Source organism: Rhincodon typus, chromosome 14 (genome assembly GCF_021869965.1).
Source record: "Rhincodon typus isolate 14 chromosome 14, sRhiTyp1.1, whole genome shotgun sequence".
NCBI classification, from domain to species: Eukaryota; Metazoa; Chordata; class Chondrichthyes; order Orectolobiformes; family Rhincodontidae; genus Rhincodon; species Rhincodon typus.
The window spans coordinates 57,981,506-58,004,781 of record NC_063345.1 but is presented as its reverse complement, the minus strand read 5'-3'; the positions used below and the strand labels follow the sequence as shown (position 1 = coordinate 58,004,781).

Here is a 23,276-nt window from a genome sequence, read left to right as displayed (position 1 = left end):
AACAAGAAATTACTTTGCATCAATTTTATTGTGAAATGGGAAACTAGAGAGAATGTGTAATCTTTACAGTTCAATTCTAATGAAGATTACAAGGACATTGAAGCATAGAAGGCAACTATTTGGCCAATTGTGATCCCTTCCTTTGCAACTCTTTAGGGCTATCTCACACTCATAACACTTTCCCCCTGAATCTCCCATTAGAAAACACCAAGTATTCACAAGTACCCATGCACACAAGTGAATAAAACAAAATTTTTCTTTAACTTCTGCACTGCAGATTACATTCTATTGAAAAAAGCAATCTCATTCACAAAATACATTTGTCTTGACAGCTTTGACACTTCTTGACAGGTTTGCATGTTTGTTCTTAAACTCCATTTCTGGAACAGTACATTCTACCATCAAAGGATTTTAAAAACATTATGTGTTGGTTCGTCATGTGATGCGTTGTTGTTTGTGTACTTTAAAAAGTAGACCAAGTCTGATAAACTTCTTGATCGAGGTCAATTTACTGTGTCCATCATTCTTTTGTGCTATTCTTAGATTTCAGCTTCTGTGCCATCTGGATAGCTCTTCCTAGTGTGAGATTCTCTTTTGATGGTAATGTATCTGAAAGGCATGTATCAGAAATTTTGATAGTAATTCTGTCTGGAATTAGTTCTGGTTGTAAATCACCATCTTCACAAAATTCTGATAAAGTGTAAATATTATGAATAAAATTGTCAACTGCCCTCCTAGAAACTATACAATTTTATAATACCTTGTTCTCTTCATTATATGGTTGGTACTTGATGTAAAATAGTTGTCAAATGCTATTGCAATATTATCTCTTCTCTTGCATTTTTCATTCTAAAACATGATCTGAATCTGGACCCACAGAATAAAAAAATGCATTTACTTGTTCTCCTCTGTAATCCTTAAACAATTCTAAATCTCAAGGACAATCTCTTCCACATAAACCAGTGTTATTTCTGGCGTAAAGGTTTTGTGATTTTCAATCTTGTTGGAGGTGTAATATCTTTCTTCTTGTCACTGTAATTAAAATGTAGGAGTTTCTAAAAGTTTCCAAATTATGTTTCTAGTTATGCTGAAAAATTATTTTCAGATGCTTAAATGCATTAAAATGAAGAAACACTGTATTTTCATTTCCTCCCAAGGTGGAGAAAAGATTGTGAATTTGGCTCACTTTTATTACGCTTTTACATCCTTCTTACTAATATGAACGGTTTGTTGCCTTTCTATTTCTTTTCTATGATATTGGCACTATTTTAGATTGAAGAAAATGGTGATGTGCTGTTGTCACATCAAAGGAAATTTTCATTTGCTCAATAAAAACTTTTTTCTCTCAAAATAGAGGGCTGAACTTTCCCACACCCTGGACAAAGACAAGCCAGTTGGGAAAATATGCTGAGGTGGGAAAAGTAAGATTCTCAACATTGAGAAAAATAATGCTGATTTTCTACCTAAGGTTTGAATGATAAGATGAAACTTTCACCACTGAACAGCGGGAGACCCATTTCCAGGCATTTACACAGCATTGACACCTAATCTCTGCTCGTTTATTCGCAATTTCTTATTGTCCCAACTGGCAGAGAAACTAGATGGTAACAATAACTGACGTGAAAGTCAGAGCAGGGATCTGGTGATTTTAGCTCATTGCTTGCTCCTCTAGGCCGCCCCTTTGGACAGTTATCCACAAAATCTCAGCTCATTCTCTATGGACATCTACTGCCATGAATGTCACTGATGCGCCCTCAGAACTTTTTTTGTTGGCACCATCCTGGTATTGCCAAAGGTTATTTATGGCAGGCTGTGAATAACCTGGTGCGCAGCTGGACATTAAACGTTGTGCCAAAAGTAGAAATCCCAGCTGTGGTCAGTATTTCTGCCACTGGTCAGCACAAGATGGTACAAGTGAGGTACTATAGAGCTTGGTGTTGGACACATACCAGCCTCCAGCATCATTGTTACACCTTTCAAACTATTTGAAATACAGTACACCACATCAATCCACTGCACTTGGAGCACTATATCTCCTGCATTCTAATGCTGCTACCAGGCATTTGTGTGCATGGACACATACACACCTCATATATCAAGTGTGCATCTTAGAGCTCATAGCTTGTTCCCTGAATGTTCACTCACTCTGTGCCTACACAAATGCCCACAACATCTTTGCCTTGCCTTGCCTTTTTGCACATTGCTGCCTCATTCAGAATTTACAACTTCTCTCTTACTTTGCCTTTTAGCGCAGACTCAGAGCCAGGCAGCTTGTCATGTTTGTCAGCAATGATCAACAAAGGGGCTGAATATGTCACTTTACAGCACAGTACTGTGTCACACGACAACAGCTAATGCTGCAAACACTGTGAACGTGCTTCAACCAAGTGGCTATGTCTCAAAGTCTAAGGAGAATATTCTTCAAACAAGACAAAAGGGAGTATCGTCAGTCAGGGGGTAGCAACACAATAAGTGAAGGACATCACCTGATATTAATCTAGGGGCTTGGGTACAGTTGATCAGGTGTTGGGGCAATCAGGGTGAGGGTAGGTAACATTAAAGTCTAGGGAGTGGATTACAATCAGCACTGTCAGGCCAATGCCACCAGATAAGAGATTTGTGGTAAGTCAGTGATCTTCAGTCTGAGCTGCCCTTCCAGGTCTGGCAAGGGAATTCAACCACAGTGAGTCCTGAACAATGACAAGATGTTATGCAATGCTGGGCCTTAGGGAAAGGGCAGTACTCCCTTAGATAGAGTTCTAACACAGTAAGGCATTAAGGGTTGTTAGCCTATGTAGCTTGATTCTTGCAGCTATAGTTACAATGTCAGTCAATCAGCCAGGTGATGATGTAAAGTTTTAATACATTTACAATGTTAGCTTCTATTTGCAATGAAGGGTCACTTGTGTCACTGATGTGCCCTCAGAAATTTTCTCGTTGGCACCATCCCATTACACTATTTATGGCAGGCAGTGAGTAACCTAGTGCACAGCTGGACATTAAACATTGTGCCAAAAGTGGAAATCCTGACAGGTCCTAGCAGCGGTATTTCTACCACTGGTGAGCACAAGATGGTACAAGTGAGGTACTGTAGAGATCTAGTACATACATAATGAGGTAAGCAGTATAAAATTGTGGCATATAACCCACTACAGCACAGAGAGTGTAACCCTCCATGAAAACTCCCAAAAATTGATGGTTAGCTGATTTTGATATAATTCAGCCAACTAAATAAAGAATAATTCTTCTGCCCTAATTTTCTTCAGTCTAATTAATCAAAATGTATTTCCATTCTAATAATTTCCTCAATGACTGCTCTTTTTCTCAAAGTTGTTTTTTTGCAGCTTACCTCAATCATTTTAAACAATTTAATATTGCTGATTTACTACCCAAGTCTTCGAATCCTTATTTTAGTTTGTCTGCCTATAATTGCTTCCTTTAACGTAAGATATTTCACCCTTCCTCTCAGGGACTTAGCTTGTCCGAAATCAACCATCCGCTACCTTGTAGCTGTTTTAAACTTTGAGACACAGGCTCAGTGCGGCTTTTCAGTGCTGCCACCTTTTTAACTATTGGCTCTGAACATTCACAGAAGCTGACTGGCTCAGTTTGTTTATGAGCTGGTGAATGTTTAAAGATATACTCACTGTTTCCCAACAGGAATTTTCTTTTCCTCTCTCCTTCTCCGTGGATAGCTGTGGCTATTTTAGAACAGAAAATTTCTTCAGAAAATCAACACTGCTAGCATATTAACTGGGGTAGTTACGGTCACTGCTGCCACCCTGGTATCATAGATTATCCTCATGTTCTCAGGGGGTCACCTGAAATACCTTGAGTAGATTCATTATCTCCAATCTGTCATTTTGCTCATTTGGCTGGAAGACTAGCTTGCAATGCTAACAGCATGAGTTTATTTCCCACAATGGCTGAGGTGACCATGAAAGACTCTCCTTTACAACTTCTCCCCTTGCCTGAGGTGTGGTTTCCCTCAGATTAAACCAAAACCAGTGTCTCTTTCTAACGACAGAGCAGCCCTACAGTCCAGTAAGACTATGACGACACTAGTGTTACCTTTATTGGTACCAGTTTTTGTCACAGATGCCTAATAGGCAGGATGCCCATATGGAGACTTCAGCATCAGCTAATCAGTCTTGATAAATAGAAAAGGTTTATAACATGGTATTTAATATTTAGTAATATTACACCTAAGCTACATGATTGTTTCTTGTGAGACACAAGGCTCTACTTTAAGTGAATATACATTACTGTTATAGAAATATTTATACAACAAGATTACACTGGACACTGGTTCAGCTGGTTAGCTCCTCCCAGGAACAGCCCCAATACGGCCTGATGGACTCAATGTACCTCTTGGTGTCAGTTAACCCTTTTAGGTGCTTACTGCGTTATACAACGTGAATGATTAAAGCAGTGCTCTGTATGAGTGTTTAGCGTTCACATACTGCTAATCATAAACATGTTTCTGCCTCTAACTTTTCAAAGTTAACCAATCGAACAATTGTCTGTGCAACTTACGGATCAATCTTAAATTGTTTTTAAGATCATTGCTAACTGGTGCCAATCCTGTATTGAACACTATGAAAGGGAATTACAAATCAAAGCAATAGTATAAGTGACCAAATCTCGAGCTCAAGACTATCATAGTCTTACAACAATTTATAGATGTGAGTTTCTGCTGCCAATTAAATGAATCAACTCCTGTGTTTCCAGTTTCTGTAGCTTCGTCAGGCATATTCCTGTTGATCCATGGGGATGAATATATTTTTTAGTGAATACTTGCTAAGCAAATTTTGATACATAATTTAAGAAAATTCAAGTCTGAAATATGCTTCATTTTGTAGATAACAATACGAAGTGAAGAAACACCTCTTTTATCTTTACAAATGAACATTACAGGTTTTTAAAAATAGTTGTGGAATTTCCAGACTGTTTCATTCCCAAATGAAACTCTGAAAGATTGTAATTGCATGTTAGAATAACTTTTACCATATTTTCATTCCTGATATTTTTAGCCTTTATATTTCAGACTTGTCCTAAAGGAAAGCCCTATACTCCATTTCAAAAGAATATTTAACCTTTCCGGATATCTAAGTACATTTGCAAAGCATCAGGGAGGAAATAAATCAATCCTCAATTTATTTCAGTTACTGGTTTTGTTGTGTTGCATTCAGAAGGTGGAAGAATAACACTATATGAGCTTTTGACTCAGATTTTCACTGGCAAACAAATATATCAGAACAGATGAATAACAGCAGTTACACAATTTTTTTTAACAACAGCTATAAAGCTTTGCTGGCTCATGATTAGAACACAAAAGTTTAAAAATATTGTATTAAGTTAGGAGGTAAGGAAAATATTGCACTGCAATTTTTTCTGCTTTTCATCGTCCATGGAAGTTTGTCAAATTGCCTTTGGAGGTTGCACACAAACTATAACATTTAAAAATGATGGCCTGGCAAATGCATTCTAAAGATGATAGTGAGCGAAGAAAAGTTTAAAATTGCCTGTTGAGCTGAGAAAGAGTTGTCGATCAAACATATAGTTGAACAAAACACATAACATGCTTCTATTCGACATAAAGGTCTCAGCTCATCAGTAGGTCCCAAAAACAGAAATTACCAGAAAACCTCGGCAGGTTTGGCAGCATCTGTGGAGAGAAACCAGAGTTAACGTTTTAGGGCCAATGACCCTTCGTCAGAACGGTTCTGCTGGGCTTAGCCAGCAATTTCTGTTTTTGGGTCTGATTTCCAGCATCTGTAGTTCTTTTTGATTTTCTTCAGCAGGTCATTTGTCTTCAGTCAAACCATCAAATTATTGCCACAAAAGGAGTTGGAGACCCTGTGGTGTAGTTATCCACTAAATACCACGTCCGTCTCTCATTCCTTCCATCCTCATTCACCAGGATTGGACCATGGACTTCCATTTGATCAGTGCATGCTTATGGGTTAATGACTTCTGTGGTTTGTCGTTGTCATCTGCAGGATCATGAACCAGAAGCCTTTCCCACTCTTATTACCTACCATCAGTGATAAGCAGGGATCTGTAGACTGATAATCAACCTGTTTGGCTACATTACAAAAGCACTTTTCATGGCCAAAACGTCATGGTTTTGGACTTGATTCTTGAGCTTCTGGCCCAGCATCTTGGAAGTAACTGCTGTGCTACCAGATCTCTAACTACTGTAGACTAACTAAATAAATGAGGGGAAATAGGATTGGAAACTCATACTGATCAGGTTAGACAAAAAAAGGTTGAGAGAAGCTTACTTGGATCATAAATACCAGCACAGAGCAGTTTCTGGGCTGTGCATTCTGTGTAATTCTATTGAATTTTCTGACCTCTTATATATAACATTTGATCTTCCTCTGCACCTTCTCTGTAGCTGTGTCACTATATTCTGCTTTCTGTTCTATTTCCCTGATGCACTTATGTAAGGTATGATTTGCCTGGGTAGCATGCAAAACAATACTTTTCACTGTATCTCGGTACATGCAACAATAATAAATCATAAATCATAATATCTGCTTCATTTTTGCCACATAGGACGTTGTTGCTAATCTTCACTGAATGTTATGGTCTAGAGATTACTAGATCAGCTTTCAGATAAATCAGAATGGAGTTTGTAACTTTTCATTCCATAACATCAGAATTGCACAATGTTTTACAGATGCTTTGACATGTAACTAAAAGTTCAACATTCTGAGATTTAGGAAGTTTGAGAAAATTTTCAGTATGTTCAAAAAGAGAATGACAAACAGATCAACTGTGAGAGTTAATGTTGACCATCTTCCATGCATTGTAATGCAGATCTCGTGCAGAATTCCAGTCAAATCTATTCACTGCTCTAAGCAACAGAAATTCTCCTTTGATACTTAAAACACAAAGGTACAAATTCTTGTTACTGATTGCAGCAAATGGAAATAAATTGGATAGCTTTAGATCTCTGTACAACTGGTGTGTTGCTTTCATGATGCAGATTCAATATATTCTAAGAATTTGCTCAGCAGAATTCAGAAGGCAAAGGTGTTTTGGTATTATTACAGCTTCTAACTGTCAGAGCAGAAGTGCATAAAACAATTGGCACTTAGCAACAAGCAACATTCCCATTTCATAGACAGATATCACAGTTGAATCATCTTTAATATTGTTTAAACCATACCTTCTCTTATGTTATTAAATTCATTATCATGTCATGAAGGACAGATAAAAATATGATATGAATGTCTCTTTAAATACACCAGGGTTGGATATGTTTTACTGATAAGTAGCAGATATGTGCTAGAAATTACTGTGAGTGATGGTGTTCCATCAATTCATAATGGCTCAAATTTTCCACTTGCCAGACAGTTGTTTCTCCAGCATAGCTGGGAGTCACACATTGTGATCCTGAGGAATTTGGGACAATTGCCAGGTGTTGCAAATTTGGGTAGAATATTTGTGGATTGGGAGGCAGGAAGTTAGAATTTGGTGTTTTTAAAATGCTAGGGGAGAAAGTAGTGTGTGGTCCCTTTAAAAGATGATGTGCTTTTTCTGTACTTAGAGATTCAAAAGGAATGTGTAGGGACTGCAGCTTGTGGGTTTTCAGGTGCACAGAGAGCACCTGAATTGAAACATTTGTATCAAAAGGCTGTACAATTAGCAGGCCAAACTGCATTTTTGTTTTGTTACCAAGCCAACAAGTTTTGAATTTAGCCAAACAATTTGAACCAGGCACTTAGATACCAAAAACCAATTAAATTTAAATCGAATGGTTTTGACAACATAGGACCAATCTTAATCTAAGAAATTGATTTGTCATCAAGGGTATAAAAGAAGTTGGCAGTTGGACAAAGAGATAAGAGTTAACTGTCATCTGCCAGAGTTAACAGCTCTCAGCTCTCAAGAGAGAATCTCTGGCTGTCACAATGTCCTCTACGTCTTAGAGAAAGTAGCATCTAAATCAATGGTACCAACGGCATGACTAGTTAATATTCCTGACAGAAGAATTGATGGAGAAGATATTTCTGACAGTCGATTCGATGAAGAAGGTACAAAATACTCCAGATGACATGTAACCTTGCTATAATTTCGAGACTAAACTCTATTTTTATTTTATTTTTATATAAGTGGGACGTCTATTTATTGGAACAGCATACTATTAAATCTTGTTTTATTTGAGGATAGTTAGTAGTTAGAAGGGGCTCATTCGGTTTATTAATAGTTCAGTTAATTTGTTAACTGTTAGATAAAACGAATTGTTACTCGTTGATTGTAAAGTGAGTGTCAGAGATTTATTTTTTTTAATCACGAGACATTGCTGAAAGGCAGGTAACACCACTTTTCTGCACACTTTTTTAACAGATTATAGGGTGAGGCACTCCTCTTTGGATGTTTTGGTTTTAGATCTCAGAGTGGGGGTCGATCTCCATTTTATAACACAGGAAATATAAGATTCTGACGGACAGTTCCGCTACGCCTGGAATCCTCTGAAAATATCCATTTAAATTGGAGATTTCAGAGAGTTCATCATCATAGAATCCCTTTGGTGTGGAAACAGGCCCTTCAGCCCAACAAGTCCACACTGACCCTCAGAGCATCCCACCCAGACCCATCCCTCTATAACCCACCTACACTACACATCCCTGAACACTATGGGCAATTTAGCATGGCCAATCCACCTAGCCTGCACATCTTTGGACTGTGAGATGAAACCGGAGCACCCAGAGGAAGCCCACACAGACACAGGGAGAATGTGCAAACTCCACACAGACAGTCGCCCAAGGGTGGAAGTGTACCCAGGTCCCTGGCGCCGTGAGGCAGCAGTGCAAACCACTGAGCCACCATGCCAGTGTTCTGCTTCAGTTAACTAAATAGTTACTCAGAAAACATTAGACTGTTAAATAAATGAATGCATACATTTCACACACTCCCAACTTATCTCACGCACCTCCAAGTTCACTTCCCCAGATGCATTACACACTGTCCAGACCTTTATTTGACACATCCACTATCCTCCTGAGACTCAACAACTACCACGTCGCCAGGTCTCGTAAACCAGAGTTAGATATAGGAGCAGAATTAGGCCATTTGGCCCATTGAGTCTGCTCTGCCATTTAATCATGGCTGACATGTTTCTCAAACCCATTCACCTGCCTTCTCTGCATAACCCTTGATCCCCTTACTACACAAGAATATATCTATCTCTCAATACACTCAATCACTTCGCCTCCAAAGCCTTCTGCAGAAATGATTTCCACAGATTAACTAACCTCTGACTGAAGAAACTCTCCCTCATCTCAGTTCTAAGGGGTCATCCCTTTGCACTAAGGCTGCGCCCTCGGTCATAGTCTCTCCTACTAGTGGAAACATCTTCTACACATCCACTCTATCCAGGTCTTTCAGTATTCAGTAAGTTTCAATCATATCCTCCTTCAACTTTCTAAACTCCATTAGGTATAGACCCAGAGTCCTCAACTGATCCTCATAAAAAAAAGACTTCATCATTCTTGTAAACTTCCTCAGGACCCAAAACACCCCTCCCCCACCGATACCGGGCTTATTACAGTCTCCTCTTCCAGTAGCCCAAGAGCCTACACAAGCCTCTTCATCAAGGACCCAACAGTACCCTTTTTCTGGGGACCAAATGCCATACCCTCCCCTGCCACCAGACTCAATGCACACTCCACTTTCTGGGCCATGGCACTACCACCCTGCCCCAGGGAGCACCATGGTGCCCTGTAGCCCAACAGACCACTGTGCTGGGAGCACCCTCTCCCCTGCCACCAGACCCCACATCCCTTCCTGTCCATAGGGGATGTGCCACCCTCCATGGGACCTGACTTCACCCTCCACCAACTCATCTTTGAGGGGCCTGACACTCTCCTACCCCAATGGGACTCAACGCCACCCATCTCTCTTTCGACTGGACCTGATATTTCCCACCAAATCTGACCTATTCTAAATACTTCCACACTCCATCAGTTACCTAGACCTCTTTCAATGTTGCACCCCAGCAACCTACCCACCTGTCACCATATCTATTTGACACCTTATTTGCTACCCAGCTGGCACTCTACCCACCTTGCACTTTATCCAGGTGATAGCCTACTTACTGACAACCTGGCACCCTATTCCCTGTTGATCAATCACCTATGTACCTGGAACCCTACCCCTACCGACTTGGCACCCTAACCACCTGGCAATCTGGTCCCCTAACCTCTTTGCGCTTTAATCTCATTTACACACTTACCTTTTCACAAGAGCTGTCAATTTGTCTGTTCATGATGCCTTGACATTTAAATCACAGAATAAAGCAACTGAACACTGTGAAAAAGGGAAATGGTTTGTTTTCCCAGGTCTATCCTGCACTACGGGAGACCTGCCAGATTTTAATTACACTTTGAATTTCTGAAGGAACCCTGATTCAAATCTTCCGTCGTAAATGCAAAGCTCTTTCTTAATATAAAAATAGTAATAGCGTAGCAGTCTGAGTGTGTTTTCCATAAAATCAGCCCAATGTAATTTCAACAAATCCCTTTCTATGCTATTTTAATTGAGTTTAGTACCCAGATTTATAACTCTGTAATGTCACACAGGAGACATGGCATGTGTGAAAGAATTGCACAGTAACATCGCTCAGATACATGTCCAAAACAGTTCTAAACTTACTAATGCTGTTGATTTTGTCAAATCTCTTTGAAGAGGCTTGGCTGTTCTTAACAGAAAATTCAATGTTACAGAACCTACACTTTCATCTTGGTGGGGGCATACCTAAAAATAACTTACTTATCCTAGAAAGTAAGTACACTGATACATCACACATCTGCTTGGCTTTTAACTGGTAATCTGCTTTTAGCTTCCCTTTGCCACTTACTTTCGATATGTTGACCATGTGCAAAGTGATAGTAATTGTAGACACAGTGGGACCACCGACCACATTCTCAGCAAGAAAATAAATTGCACAGGAATAAGACTGGATCGTTGCAGCATTATCGAATTTCCACCGTGAGGGAGATCACCTGCTCCCTCATTCTTACTCTGGCTCTCTTAAACAATTAACTACATGCCATTTTTAATTCACATCATCTAAAATCATCGCGAGCACCCCTAATGGATAACAGTTAGACATTTTGGGTAATAGGATTTCAGTATCTCTTGTGTCGACTCAGAACTAAAGTCACTTGATTCTAAATCATTTTTGAGATTCCTTCTTAAAATACAGAGGCCAAAACTGAACAGAATATTTTTACTTATTTGTACACTGACACTAATACATCCATATATACATGCATAAACAGAGATGATATGAAAATATAAGCATATACAAGAACAAAAAAGCAAACAAATAAATATAGCAACCTTTGACTGTAAGAGATTTTCAAAAGTGAAAAGTATTCACCTCAAGATAAACAGGAAAGAAAGTGATCTGTCACAACAGCAGGTTGTATCCTCTTCCTGGCCAGCCCCACTATAGTCTTTTAGATATTAGTTCTTTAATTGTTATAAAGTGGGAGCTCTGACTACCTCCAGAAAGCAGTCCTGCCCCACTGATCAACCAATCAGTCAAAGGCCAGTAGCTCTCCACATCAGTTGGTGCCACTGAGGAGCAGTGGCCTCTGCTGGGATTGCACAAACCCTGGGAGTAAGAGGAACCCTGGGAGGTCCCTAAACCCAGGTAAGTCAGTACCCTGTTGAGCCAGCTTTTGGCAGGCCCTGACTTGCGTATATGCTGAGTTGGTCTATTAGACAGGACAATGGGCAGGGTGGACTTGGAGAGTTAAAACAGTGGTGGCAGCCTCCAATTGGCACAGGGGGCTTTGGGAAGAAGTTATACCCCATCCAAACCTTTCCTGACCAGTCGGCTACAAGGTTTAACTTGCTGGGCTACATGTTGGGCACATACCTCTCCTTTAACCAATTAACTTGAAGTGGCGATATGATGTGACCCTTAATTGGGGATGAAGTGCCCATCAATTGGGCCACAGGCAGATGCCACCCTCCCTGATGCTCATGAAATCAAAGCAAGGGTAGGTTCTGGGTCTAAACAAGAACAAAAACACAAGTTGCTAGAAAAGCTCAGCATATCTGGCAGCATCTGGAATGGAAAGAATCAGAGTTAATGTTTTGGATCCGGTGACCCTTCCTTAGAATAGTTCTGAGGAAGGGTCACTGGACCCGAAACGATAATTCTGATTTTTTTTCTAAACAGATGCTGCCAGACCTGCTGAGCTTTTCCAGCAACTTCTGTTTTTGTTCCTGATTTACAGCATCCACAGTTCTTTCGGTTTTTTTTTATTATTAGGTTATGGGTTCGGCTGCTTTTGTTCCCTGCCTGTGGATGGTCTGTACAATTCGGCCTTGAGTGCTGGCCATCAGAGAAGACAGCTCAAACCTGTTCTCATCCAAAATCCAAAAACACATACTTCCTCACCAGAGCCATGTGAAAACAATCTGGAGCAAGAATTTTGGCCACTGTTTCTTAGTCCGAAGCCCTGGGCCATTGAGGACAATTATTGCAAACCTATTAGCATCTCTACTGTAATACACGAATTAACTCGCAAACTAAATCAGCACGAACCAGGAGATCAAGCCTGGGACAGTCTAGACCAGATAACACAGTATCATAGCATTCAGCGCACTCAGCTACTTAGCCCTATGAAAAAAACCCTCTAGTGTCCATTGCATTCGATGGTTTTTTCACAATGTATTAAATCTAAAATTATTTCTCATTCTCATTATTTCTCATTCTCACCTCCATGTTATAGCTTCTTCTATCAAATGGAATGTAAGTTAGAACCAATCACAAGTGTCCATCAGCTGCTTTGTTAGATTATACCTGGCTCTCTTTCAGACAGATCGGTAACTACCTGTGGAAATGCAAAAGCCAGAATAGCCCCATTTTTGGAGACCCACTTACCTTTACATTTTTACCTGAATTCAGTTCCATCACAACAGACATCAGCAACTACTTATTAAGTCCTTTTAATCCTCTAGCTGTGTATGAAGTTCTACCTGGGCTCATTGCCACCTTCAGTGCGAACTAAACAGAATGAGACCTTGAATCATAGATATTGCATCATTAATAATTAACTGTATTCTCTTGATAAAAGGGCATGTTGAACATTAAGCTAAGTTGCGACTAAAACATACAATTATAGGCTCATAAAATGGTTACAGGACAAGAGGAGGCCATTCAGCCCATCATGGCTTTATGGTTTTCTCCAACAGCTGGCCCCACACCCAGTTCTTTCTTTCAATTTTGCTATGTCTTCTTCTCCAGTTAAGAAAAATCTAAAAGGGAATAGCACAGTGAGATCATGGACAGGTATTAAGATGCAGGCCTGGGAAAGAGACTGAAGAGAGGTATAAACGACAAGGTTTTTTGGATCATTCATGAGAATCTGTGAACTGCTACTTACAATTCCTGTGCCATGTGGGAACAAGGATACTTCATGTATGTCTGACTCAAGTCTGGCTCCTGAAGCTACAGCTCAGGATTTCCAAACTCGAGGGACAGCTGGAGTCACTGCAGGGTATTGGGGACAATCAGTGTGTCCCGGATCATGCATTTTGGAAGGGGATCACTCACAGGCAGTGAGAGGTCAGGATAGTAGCTGGATGGATGGACAGCCGGAAGAATGGGAAGTGTAGAAAGTGCATCTTCGGAATGTATGCCACTCTCAAACTGGCATTTGAGATTACTGGGCGTGGCAATACCTGAAGGATTACATTCCAGATATTGGTACCAATGGACAAGGGGCTGTACAGGAAGGAACAACAAAGCATAGCCACACAACTGTTAGAGAAGATTCCACAGTTTGGAGGACAGACAGACAGCCATCATCATGAGTACCACATGGGTGTTTTGCCTCTCTGGTGTCAGGATAAAAGACATCATAGAGAGTATCCAACAGCGGGGGTCAGAGTGAGCCCAACATTGTGGTAAACAATGGCATCAATGACATACAGAGAGCAGATATTCAGCTCCTAATGTCAGGTTTTCAGGAGCTAAGGAAGAAATTAAAAATTAGCGCAGCGAAGGAAGCAATCACTGGGATTATCTCCAGTGCAGGGCAGTAGCCAGATTAGAAACAGGAAAACATGGAGGACTAATAAATGGCTGAACATGAGTGCAGGAGAGAGGGCTTTAGATTCTTGGGGCATTGGGGCCAGTCCTGGGACAGAAGGCACCTATTCAAAGTGAAATCTACAGAACTAGGTCCAATGTCTTCACAAGAAGGCTCACTGGTGTGTGGGCCTTCAAACAGTAGGTAAAAAATAAGTGCATTGCCAGATAACAATTGCAAATTAGGTTTAAGAATAAAATGGAGTCAGCAGAAACAATCAATTGTGGTTGCATAGAGAGCAACAATTCTGATGGTGATAAGCCACACAGGAGAAGAGTGGATCAGAAATTTAACAAAGTGAATTAAAAAGTCAGTGTTTTCCTTCAAAAGTGATTTGTCCGAGTGGTCCCCACATTCAGCTTCTCTATTCGACTGGGGATATCTAAGTGAGCTGGTTATATGTTCAAATCTGGAAGGTGCTGCAAACTAGCAGAAAGATTCATGAGCAAACTGTTGTCTATTGTCACACGACAGGGATCCAATGTGGGTGAACATTCCATGCAAGACCCTGAGAACTGCTTCTGAGGTATTGATATATAGCTTTCCTACCTCTGTCCACCATGACAAATACTCAGTAGCAATCAGGTAAGGCCGTCAAACATACATGGGTCAAATTTTACATTTTTTGGCTAAGTGCAAGTTGTGTTGAGTTTTTTGGAGGCAATCTTACCATGAGGTCTTACAAAACATGTCTCATTAACTATTTGCCCAACCCCTAATGTATGTGTTTTGTCCAATTCTAACCCCATTTAACCATGCATCATTCCCAGAACAACTTGCCACTCAGTGGATCTCTGAGTGAAAAGACTGGCATTCCCAGTGCCCATGTAATCCTCAAAAGGCTACTGTGTACTTGGATGAGCACTGGCATTCCAAGGCTCCATTTGCCCCAAATCTGACATCGAGTTTTTGAAGTAGTATTTTATTACCTGTTATTTTCTCTTAAAACTAACATTTATTCTTAATACTTCAAAGCTGCTTTAAACTTGCAGCAGCGCAATGCTACTTTAATTCTCTTGTTTTTTTGAAGGCTCTTCAAACTTTTAAACACTGTATTGTAGCAATTTTTTTTATTTACCCTGCTAATAAAGCTTTAATTATGTTATATTGCAGTACTTTGTTTCTTCTAGTCATAGAGTCATACAGCATGGGTACAGGTCCTTCAGTCTAACTAGACCGTGCGGACCATGTGCCCAAACTAAGCTAGTCCCACCTGCCTGTATTTGGCCTTTTCCAAACCTTTCCTATTCATGAACTTAATCAAATGTCTTTTAAACATTGTAACTGTACCTGCATCCAACACTTTCTCTGGCAGTTCATTCCACACACTAACCACTCACTGTGTGAAAAAAGTTGCCCCTCATGTCCTTTTTAAACCTTTCTCCTCTCACTTTAAAAATATGCACCAATTTTCGAATTCCCCAACCCTAGGGAAAAGACCCTTGCTACTCACCTTATCTATGCCCTTCATGATTTTATAAACCTCTTCAGTACTTGCTGAGGATTTTCCTGCCTTCTTTACAATCAAAGTGGTGGTTTTCCATATACTACAGACAAAATGGAGGTCTTCCTGCCTTACACAACCTAAATTGAGTTTCGTTGTTCCTTTGTGAGGAAAATGAATGCTTTCAGCATTTCTAGGCCTGATACACAAAGCACGCTCCTCTCATAAATTTTCAAATAAACTTTTCTAATAGCCATAATAATTCACCATATCAAATCCATGTTCTAAATAATGTATTTACCAATTTTGTCAAAAGTCTTAAAATTCTTCCAACTTTCTTCATCTGTGAAACTCCATCTTCTAAATCTTTCAAATTGCCCCTTTCTCAACTTATATATGCTCCACATGTACCCAATTCTACAGTCTCAATATAAATCAAATCAATGGCCCTTGCCCAGATTATTATAGCTATCCCTTACGGTGTGAGCTTGTAATTGTGAAAACATTCTCAGTAAGCAGTAAGTGCTCCTTTTTATCTCTATTCATCCCAGCCTGATCCTTTGCACTTTTAATTTAATGTTTCCTTTACTCTTAGGTGCAGGGGTTTTTCATTTTATTCCCAGAGCTCTAAAACAGTTGCTTCTTAAACAAACCTTGAATCAAGTATGACTAGCTATTTTACTATCTTACTATCCCACAATGTCATTCCTGTGCATCATATCACTTGGTGATGAAGGTTTTAGCCTGGAGTACGGCTTTTGGCCTGCCATTCCTTCTATAGGTTTTGCAGACTGTTCTCTGCCAAACTGCTTGCAGTGGATGACTGCCTGAGTATTCATGAAGTGGTTTTATATTTATTCATTCATGGGATGAGGCCAGCATTTGCTGCCCATCCCTAATTACCCAGAGGGCAGTTAAGAGTCAACCATATTCCTGTGGGTCTGGAGTCACATGTAGGCTCGACCCAAGTAAGGATGGCAATTTCCTTCCCGAAAGAACATTAGTGAGCTAGATAAATGCCAAATGAACTTGGAATGCTGGAAATCAGAAATAAAAACAGAAATTGCTGGAAAGGCTCAATATATTCTGAGGAATGGTCACTGAACCTGAAAAGTTAATTCTGATTTCTCTCCACAGATGCTGCCAGACATGCTGAACAATTTCTGTGAGTGAACCAGATGGAGTTCTTTTTTTCGTGACAATCGATTCATGGTCATTATTAGACTTGTAATTCCAGATTTTTCTTTTGTTGAATTCAAATTCTACCACCTGCCACGGCAGGATTCAAACTTGGGTCCCCAGGACATTACCTGTGTCTCTGGTTAACAATCCAGCAATAATACTACTAGGCCATTGTCTCTCCAAATACAGGTTGCTTATTGAAAGGTACTAATAGATACAACTTGTATTGTCTAATTAGGTATAATTACAAATATATTCAGGAGCTAGAAATGACATAATTAACAACATTGGGATCCAGAGCTCTCCAACAAGGACTGGGTGACATTAAAGACCAATAGGTTGGCAAATGTTTTGCTACATGATATCTTTTAAATGACTGCTTTCACATCCCTAGCAGGCTATGGAATGGGCATCTGCATGTGTCTATATGTGCTTGTGGCACTTTCAATTTCTTAACGTTGCTTGCAGGAGAGGTGGTCATAATAGAGAGGGAGAAGAATCAGAAAGGAGGAAAGCCACATGAATAAGTCTAAAGAATAAAAATAAAGAGAGCAAACAAGAGATTAATGGCAGAGAAAGTGGAATGGGTGACTGGGGTGGCTGTGAAATTCATCTTATAATATTAACAATATTGTGAACTTTGTCAATTTACAAAACTATGCTTCCAATATCTAACATTCTATATTTGGGAGAAAGATCTTAACAAATTTAACCTATGCATCAAACAGTTAACTGTCAGCATCATCCTTCCTTCATTTAAATTCCTGAAGCATTTGTCATCATCTCATTGTGGGAGAATGGGGAAGACAACAGAGAGTACAGCCGATGGAGATTGAGGGGAGTCTCGGCATAAGGTAAAGAGTGGGACTGGACCAGAGATAGACAGGCTGTACCTGACAGGGAAAGAATGGAGCAGAGTTGATGCAGTTGGCAGAGTGTCTGTGAAGAAACAGAGATCAAAGGAGGTAAAATATACAGAGCCAAAGATTTTTAATTGATCCACATTATGACATGCTTAGAATTCCTCAATCAATAACATAAGACAATGATTCAATGTTACAACCCCAAGGTTTTAATAATATATAATTATTGACTAAAAATCTCAGGGCTCCAAAATTTGGGAACTGTAACTGTGAATGCATCTGGTATCATTAAAGTGATATTAATACGACTGTTCCGTGTATTATCAGTTGATAGGTGTTCTGTAGTGGAGAAATAAAGAGACTTCGGTATTTTCTTCCACTGCTATCTGAGAAATGTGAAGGCCTCGCAACTTTATCAGTCACAAGCTGGGCATGTAGGAAATTTCTATGATGCCTGCACTAAATGTTGTTGTTAAATATTAAACCATTCTTCGTTGGAAAGCAAATAGTCAGGCAGTCACTTCAAGAATAAGAAATAAAGAAATCATTAAAACTATTTATCTGAAAAGGCCTCTCATTCTCTTCCTCAGTTGGAAATATTCTACCTTCCACGTTCTTTTCTTGTGCTATTTCCTCATTTTGTTACAATCAAGATTCACTGTGCCGTTTTCCCACTCTTGTTCTGAACCTCAAATCTGCAGAACTCCCTTAGTTCTTTTTTTAATGTTTTCGTCTTTCTGAAAATGTCAAGCTTTTTAAATACAAAAGTAGCATTACCTAGTCACTGGGCAGAATTTTCCAATTTTCAGTTGAAGAGTTTTGTCATGGTGGCCATGGGTCAGAGAGACTTGTCTCATGCAATCTACGGAATCTGTTCCTCATTAATCATGCAGCCAGGCTCTTAGCCTTAGCTTGAGATCCTCATGGGGTCAGGCGTGATATCACTGGCTTTTGAAAATCTTAGTTTTCAGGTCTAACAAGGCCATGTAACCTGTACTTATTGCAATAAACAGTATCTCAGTATTCAGATAAGTGCCTCTTTTTGTTGACATTCACTTACGGTTAATCGTCAACACTGTTAACCAGAATGCAGTGTAGAAAGGAGACATTTGAGGACCTTCTAATGGGCCTTCTGGAACCATGGCAAGGAGGCCATCTGCAAACTCAGTCAGTGGCCATGGAGAGTGGGGGGTGTGGTGTCATTGCTCCTGACGACGTGCCCCTCTTCCTTTGTTATGTCTGTGTCAGGATGTCACTAGAGATGTGGAGCATATCGATACGACAGAGTGGTACAGGCCTTGAAGAACAAACGGGTACCAGAGGAGGTCCATTTGGATTTAATTTTGCTAACTTTCTGATAACTTTTTGATATTTTGTTACAGTGCCCCGAAACGGGTTGTCTAATCTGTTTAATGTTGATTTAAAAGAGTAGAAAGCAGGCAGCATTCTATCTCAACCATTTGCTGGTAGTAGTTGGTTCCTCAGTATGTATGACAGCAAGGACACCTGGATAACTCCACTGCTGTTTTTTGAAATGGTGCGATGCATGTTTTACTTCAAAGAGGCAGGTATGGCCTCAGTTTAACGTCTCATCCACAAAATGCCCCTTCCTGCTTTGCAATTCTTTTTGGCACGGCACTTGTACATCAGCTTTTATCATTAAAGATTGTGCCTCAGAATTTAGAACAAAGGAAGCCTCTTTCTTATAATATAACATGACTAATTTTAAAATTTCTCTTAAGCAACCCTTGCCCAAAAAGAAATGCTGTAGATTACTTCACCAATAATTTTCTATCGTTTTTCACAGTGTATTTGATTTTAATATTGCAGCTTGCATTACTACCAATAGAGGGAATCTGTGGGCATGGGTGAAATAGCACAGATAAGGCTTTCATGGTACACTAGTGACCTAAAGTGGCCACAGCAATGTATTGCATACTTTTGGTCAATTCTTGCAAGTGTTTTATGATAATCCCAATGTTGATTCGCAAGCTGATTGGCTTAAAATTCTGAGTTTAACCAAAGCTCACACGAAAATAGACTTTAGGATGTTTGATTCCATAAGAACATAAGAACTAGGAGCAGGAATAGGCAATTCAACCCCTCAACCCTGCTCTGTCATTTGATACAATCATGGCTGATCTCACTTCAGCCTCAACTCCACTTTCCTGCTCACTCTCCATAACACATTACTAATTAAAACTGTCTATGTTCTCCTCAAAGTTACTCAACGTCCAAGTGGCCACCACACTGGGGTAGTGAATTCCGCAAATTCACGACCCTTTGAGTAAAATAATTTCTCCTCATCTCTGTTTCACTCTGCTACCCTTATACTCTAATTATAATGATATGGTACTGGACAATATTGATGACTTGTGCTAGTAATATGAGTTATCAATTTGCCAGAGAAGAAAATTTGAAAAAAAATGCCTCAATTTCTCATTGGCACCATAAGATGCAAAAGAAGAAAGAGGTTATTGTGGGAGATTGTTGAGTATGTAATATGCCCACTCAAATATCATCCGGTATGTAATAATCAGAAGCAAATTTGGCCACATTCTATTAGATGTGCCCAAATAATGTTCAGTACAAAGAAAAAAGAAAAGACAGTCCTGATAGCACCTTGCATGACCTTATAAAGTGTCCTACAAACATCTAAACAATCTGAAATGGGACTTGAATCTACAACTATCGAACTTAGTGCATATTTTTAAAATATCTTTTTTAAAAAGGCCTCTCCTGTTGTCTAAGATTGTTAAAGGATTGTTTTGAAAACCAGAACAATGGTTTCATGCCTTTTTTATAATCATTGTTTCCCAGGTCAATGGATTAGTAATACCAATGACTTCACAAGAACTCCAAGTCAGAGCTCTGATTGGCACTGTAAACTGTGCTGGCACTGCCACTTATATTGTCCCGACCGCAGTATATGAGGCAGGAATGGTAGGCAGGCAAACAGTAACCATTCACTCAGAAAAGTTCGCAGAAATTTTTATTTTATCATTGAATCCCAATCTTGTTCTGTTCTATTTGCAGTGAATAACAATGGACTGCAAATGGGAAATGATCATGGTCTGGGCTGTGCATACAATCTCCTATAGTTTCTTACGGTCCTTGGCAGAGCAGTTGCCATACCAGGCCATTATGCACCCGGACAGTATGTTTTCAATGAAGAACTGTAGAAGTTGGTGAGGGACCTTATGGTCATGCCAAATTTCCTGAGCTGCCTAAGGAGGAAGAGGAGTAGTTTTGCCTTCTTGACTGTTGCATTTACATGGGAAGTCCGGGTGTGTCGGTTATCGTCACTCCGAGGAACTTGATGCTCTTCACTCTCTCACCCTCAGTTCCATTGATGTAGATGGGGACGTGTTCTCCTCCTTTCTAGTTTTGCCGACGTTGAGAGACAGATTGTTTTCATTGCACCACGTCACCAAGCCCTTTATCTCTCTTCTGTATTTTGACTCATCGTTGTTAGATATCCATCCCACTATGGCGGTGTCATCTGCAAACTTGTAGATGGCATTCGTTTGGAATTTGGTAACACAGTCGTAGGTGTGTGGGGATTACAGTAGGGGGTTGAGGACACATCTTTGGAGGGTTCCAGTGTTGAGTGTTATTGTGGAGGAGGTGCAGTTACCTATCCTCACTGATTACGGCCTCTGGGTCAGGAAGCTGAGGATCCAATTGCAGAGGGCAGAGCTGAGATCAAGGTCACACAGTTTTGAGATCAGTCTGGAGGGGATAATGATGTTGAAGGCTGAGTGTGAACAACTAGCAGGAGTCTGACATAGGTGACTTTGTTGTCCAGATGTTCCAGGGATGAGTGAAGGGCTAGGGATATGGTATCCGCTGTGGATCTGTTATGTCGGTAGGCAAATTGTAGGGGATTGAGGCAGATTGGGAGACTAGAGTTGATGTGGGCCATAACCAGCCTCTCGAAACACTTCACGATTATTGAATTCAGAGCTATTGGGCGATAGACATTAAGGCACACTGCATGTGTTTTCTTGGGGATTATGGGGGTCTTCTTGAAGGAGATGGGGACTTCAGCTTGTAGGAGGGAGAAGTTGAAGGTGGCGGTGAATACCTCCGCTAGTTGGTCTGCACAGGATCTCAGTGGTCGGCCCAGGACACCGTCTGGGTCCATCGTTTTCTTCGGGTTGATTCCCAGGGAGACTGATCTGACATCTGAAGCGGTAACAGAGGGAACAGGTGTGTCCTGGGCTGTCGGTGCAGGCGTTGCCACACCAGTGGTATTCTGCTCAAACCGAGCATAGAAAGCATTGAGTGTGTCAGGGAGGGATGTGTCATTGTCTGCTGTCTTACACTGTTTCATTTTGTATCCCTTAATGTCGTTTAGGGCTTGCCATAGACAGCGGGAGTCTGTGTGGTACGTCTGGGCTTCTAACTCGGCCCAGTACCATCTCTTGGCCTCTCTGATGGCTTTGTGGAGGTCACATCAAGTTTTCTGTTTTGGTATGGGTCACCCAACTTGAAGGCCACATGTCTGGTCTTCAGTGGGGAGTGAATTTCCTGGTTCATCCAAGGTTTACGATTGGGGAGCACTCGGATTGACTTCTTTGGTACGCAGTCCTCCACACATTTGCTGATGAAGTCGGTGACGTTGGTGGGGTACACGTCTAGGTTTTCCGCTGAACACTTGAACACGGTCCAATCCACCGAGTCCAAGCAGTCCTGGAGACGGTCTTCCACAGCCTCAAACCAGCACTGTACTTCTTTTTGTGAAGGGTCGTCCCGTTTCAGCTTCTGCTTGTAAGCTGGGAGGAGGAACACAGCGCTGTGGTCGGATTTTCCGAAGTGTGGGCAGGGGATGGAGCGGTAGGCGTCTTTGATGGTTGTGTAGCAGTGGTCCAGAATGTTCAGTCCCCTGGGGTGGGGGCAGGAGACGTGTCAGTGGTATTTTGGCATCACCTGCTTGAGGTTGGCTTGGTTGAGGTCACCGGACACGATGAATAATGACTTGGGGAATTTTGTCTCTAGTGTGTTAGTGGTGATGTAAATCACATCCAGCGCACTCTTCACATCTGCATGGGGTGGTGTGTTGACTGCTGTCAGGATGGCGGAGGTGAACTCTCGTGGTAGGTACTAGGGACGGCCTTTTACTGTAAGGCATTCTAGGCCCAGGGAGCAATAACTTGCCAGGGTCACTACATCCGAGCACCAGGAAGTTTCAATTTCTGAGCTCCCTTCCCTTTCCCCAGTCCTGATGAAGGGTCCAGACCCAAATCTTCAACTTTCCTGCTCCTCAGATCCTGTCTGACCTGCTGTACTCCTCCAGGTCCACATTTTATCAACTCTGACTTCCAGCATCTGCAGTTCTTTACTATCCCCGAACAGGTGTTAAAAGCCAGTTTAAACTCTATTGGACTGTACCAGTGGGACTGGGTTTGAAAGTTAGTGTGCTGTGATGGCCATGTTTAAAGAACAATCCTATAGTCATCCTTCTGGTGGCTGGTTAATTCAGGAAACCCTGGTTAATTTTGTTCCTTTTAAAACATGAGTTCATATGGTCTGGGAAAAAGGTATCTACAGAATTAATTTTGTTTGCACCAATCAAAGGGTTAAATAAATGAAGAAGGGGAGCCAGTCCATCCCTCCTCAGCTGGAAGCTTAATAGTTTGTAGTATCTTAACTGGAGAT

The 23,276-nt window shown here is 40.7% G+C and overlaps 1 protein-coding gene across 2 annotated transcripts in view; it reads right to left on the bottom strand.

Moving 5' to 3' along the window:
- urp1 (urotensin-related peptide 1) overlaps nt 1–13,009 on the bottom strand; it is a 40,969-nt gene extending 27,960 nt beyond the window's left edge. The window contains exon 1 of one of the 2 annotated variants that reach the window (XM_048604973.1): nt 12,917–13,009. The gene's annotated coding sequence lies outside the window, so the exon portion shown is untranslated. Of the gene's footprint in view, nt 1–11,398; nt 11,453–12,916 lie in introns of those variants that run through there. The other variant, XM_048604976.1, reaches the window with a different exon arrangement.
- Nucleotides 13,010–23,276: the final 10,267 nt, after the last annotated feature.